This window comes from Nipponia nippon, unplaced genomic scaffold, assembly GCF_047370975.1.
Source record: "Nipponia nippon isolate SJK-2023a ecotype South Korea unplaced genomic scaffold, ASM4737097v1 scaffold_20, whole genome shotgun sequence".
Classification (NCBI taxonomy): domain Eukaryota; kingdom Metazoa; phylum Chordata; class Aves; order Pelecaniformes; family Threskiornithidae; genus Nipponia; species Nipponia nippon.
Genome location: NW_028262337.1, coordinates 8,693,809 through 8,698,042, shown reverse-complemented (window position 1 = coordinate 8,698,042; position 4,234 = coordinate 8,693,809).

Genomic DNA, 4,234 nt, shown 5'->3' with positions numbered 1-4,234 from the left:
ACCAAAACACAGCAAGTTCCATCTGAATGTGAGGAAAGACTTCTTTGAGGGTGACAGAGCACTGGAAGAGTCCTGCCCAGAGAGATTGCAGAGCCTCCTTCTCTGGAGATATTCAAAACCCATCTGAATGCAATGCTGTGCAACCTGCTCTAGGTGAACCTGCTTTAGCAGGGGGAGTGGACTAGATGATCTCCGGAGGTCCCTTCCAGCCTCAACCATTCTGTGATTCTGTGTAAAGGTGACTGGATTTTGAAGGTAACAAAACTGTGCTAAATACTTAAAACAGAAACACTGGGGAAACGTTTCCACAGTTGTAGTAGCAAAGCAGAGGGAAATCAAAAGAAAGATCTGTTTTCAAAGGACAACTCAGTCTTGCTCTGTAATTTTATCATTCTCTGGCAGTGAACAGTGTAGGAGATCAGGTTGGATAAAACAGAGATGAAGAAAACATCCACATATATCAGCCATGAATTTCAATCAAATAAAGGAAAAATGTGCAGAATCACATTTCTGTTAATGCGTATGAGAATTCTGTAATGATGGGAAAGTTTACTCAGCTGTGATCTAAGGAGAATAAAATTTGGTACTGTGGGTACAGATACAAGAGTGAAAATATACAATATTTTCATTGATAAGACTATAAGCAAGTCCTACTTTGAGCAGAAAGGACTTAATTTTCCACTGCTGAGAATTGTGTACAGAGAAAATGCAACTGTTCATTTTTTAATGTTCTTTCTATATTTTGTTCTTTAATTTTATCTATGCTTAACTGTCCAAGTTTCAGTGCAGTTTACTGTGTGTTCTGTCTACTCTTTCAGGCTTTGGGAAAACATTTCCTGTATATATTTCACTGAGATCTCTGCCCTTCTTCATGCCAGACTCTTGCCCTCTTATGTACTGCTGTCATAAAAATTTGCATGTTAGCATTTGCTGATGCTACAGAATCTACCTAGTTCAGTGGTAAACATTGAGAGGGAGGTCTCTTGACCGAAGGAAAAACAGACCCTGAAGTTCTCACGGGAAGAGTAGATGAAATGCATTAGCATGCAGGCATTAACTTGCTTCTCAGATCACAGAAAATACTGTAAGTTTTGTTCCTAGAGAACTATGCTACAAATATGCTTGTATAGGTCATTGTGAATGAGAAAACTGACAAGTATGTTTGGACTTTCAGAATGAGTTACATTTCTCGAGTTATAATTGTGGAAAGTTGACCACATGACTGTGGTAAATGTCAAAATCAAGGACACAGGGAAAAGACTGAAAGAACATAGTGGTCCAGGGGTGGAAAGTGGAGAGAGGGCAAGCATCCTCCCACAGATGAAGTAATTTAGTTTGAACTTGTTTGATTAAACAGGGAACTAGCACCTGTGATGACAGGATTTTTTCTGAAAGGGCCATGTCATATGTGTCTGCTCCTCAGAAAAGATGCTTGGGAGAAGACACACAAGATGGCATCTCTGGGAGTTAAATAACCCACCTAAAATCCCCAGACACACTCTTGGGTACTGGAAGGAAAAAATAGCTGTTCACCAGGAGTGGGTGTGACTCGTAAGATTCATACTCAGACTGTCTTCTAAAGATATGCTGGAGTTAGCAGATTCCTTCTGAATTTACACCTGACAAACGTTAATGACCAGGGGAAGCGTTCCTCCCACAGGCCAAAGCTACTGCCAATTCACTGTACTGCCATTTGGATTATCTAGGGCACATGGGAATAGGCCTTGGGAAAATGCTAATAACACAAGTGGAGACCTGTGAATGAATGAGTCCTGCCAAACACTGGGGCCCAACGCTCCCGAATGAGCTACAATCCACCTGTGGCATCAGCATGGTCGTGGGGATCCTGCCTACAGAAACAGAATGGCTGCCCTGTTTTGAAGAGCAACACACTGCATATGCTACAGATCTACTGAGAAAGAAAGAGGAGTAGTGTAAGTGGTTTCTCCTCCTCTATTAATGCAATTGATTTCTAACAAGCTTGATGGCCACTAATGGAAAGAGAGTTTTATTTTTATATTGCGTGTCCGGCTGTGTGTTTACTGTGTTTCTGGCTGTACAAAGTCTATTACAGTTCTGAGAAGCTGTACCTGCCTTATTCTTTCTAGTGTCCTGTTGAGACAGAAAAATATGGAGAAACAATGAGACAAATAAATCTTTGGTATTGTATCTAATAGGTTTATTTGCCTTAAGTTTCAATTTTGACTGATATTTTATTATTTTAGTGATTTCATGCAGATACAGATGGTTTCAGCAGAAAGTGATTCATCACTGAGCATGATTTCCATTGCAGAGACGATAGCACACTGGCTGAATAAATCTGTTTTAAAGAATACACACTCCTCGCCATGTGATGCATGGCATGCAGCTGTATATTATTTTTATAATCAGTACATACTGCAGAGAGACTTCTAAAAGATTAGATGCCTCTAAAAGACATTGCTGACAGCCTTTAAGTGTTGCATAGCAGGAGTGATTGACAGCCTTTAGGCAGACAGAAATTACAAACTCTGTCATTTTTCTATTCACATTTAAGAAATGGTGAAATAGTATCTTCTTCTTTATTGTTACATTTTGTATGAAGATTAGGTCCTTAAAAGAGTAATTCTCTATTACCCTGCATGATGTGGTATGCAGCAAAGTAAAAGGAACATAAAATACTGTAATCTGATCTTGGCAGCATTTTAGCATTTGCTATGTATTATTGTAAAGTAGACAGTTTTATAGGTAATAAAGAAGGAAATCATCCACAAGAAGAGAAACAGGTTCTGTATAGTACAGACTTACGTGTATGAGGTGATTAAGATTATATGTTTACCTTTGTAATATTTGAGCATGTCTGTACATACTTCCCTTTTACATTGGGCATGTATGATTTATGTAGCATAAAGACAAAACATAAAGTTATAAAAACTTGTGTTCATCCTTTTAGCATTAGCAGACAGCAGAAGTCCTTAGAAAGAGATAAGTAGTGTTTTAAGCTTTCACCAACTGCCCTGTCTTGGAGGTGAGGTAAAACTTGGGTGCTGTTAATGTTCAAACTAGTCTTGCAGAAGACATATGTATATGTGTGTTATCTATATATATGGATTTTTCAGCAAATCCACTGCTAACCAAAGTCGTAATCTAATGGCTCCATATAGCTGAAATGTGTAGTAGTCCCAAGAAAGTTGCCACAGTTTACTTCCTTTGGGCATTGTGAGATGTGTGTTGTCAGAGCAAAACCAGAAAGCTTACTGCTGTTACCTTGCTGCCTAGCGCCTTGATAGCACTGCCACCTCTGAAGCAAACCCACCTGATTGCTCATGAATCAGCTCAGTTTTCACTCAGCCTACCAAATTAAGCCTCACTTCACACAAATGCAAGCAGATGGACATGAGAAATATTGCCTATGTCAGACCCCACACCAGAGCATCTTACCTATCATCAATCATGTTCACCTAATTTCTAGCATAATGCCTAAGTAACCCACAGACTACAGATCTATTACCTTTTGGCTGGAATCACTTGTGATTCCCTGAGATAGATAGGGAATAATATAATTTCTTCTCTCACTTAATTTTTTTTTCTTCCAACACACGATTCTGAATGAATCTGATACTATTCTGAACTGGTGGCTGGAGTCTTATCTAGAAGAAACTAAAAGAGAATTAGAAAAAAACCTAGTAGGAGGTGTTGGCTAATATGTTATATCAGAGAAGTAAAGGGAATAACAATACGATTGAAGAAAAGAAAAATTCCTTAGGGAACAGAGATTACTAAATAGCAAGTAGAAACTGTTTATATTTGCATATTTAGTAGTCATAACCACGCATGCAGAAGTAAGAGTACAAAAGCAAGTGTAAAAAAGCCTCCATTACTGTGGAAATTGGGCGTACTTTAACACAGAACAGAATTCAGCTGTTGTTATGTTCCTGAAAGGAGACCTGAATGAGTGCAAAGAACTGGTCAGTGGGCTCTTAGAGCAATCATTTCAAGGAATATATGAGAGAAAGTAATTAGTGAAAGAAACTTTATTGAAATCAGAATGGCAAACTGACCTGCTGTGGAGAAAAAAATTGGGTAACACAAAAAGGGAGAAATATGGCTTCATCTGCTGTTCTTTAATGCACAAGAAAGCACAAGGTATACAAAGGTATACAAGGACAAAATTAAAAAGACTAAACTTGAGAGTAAATGGCACAAAAACCATCAAGAAACAAACATTCTTCTGTAAGAGAGAGGAACAGATAGG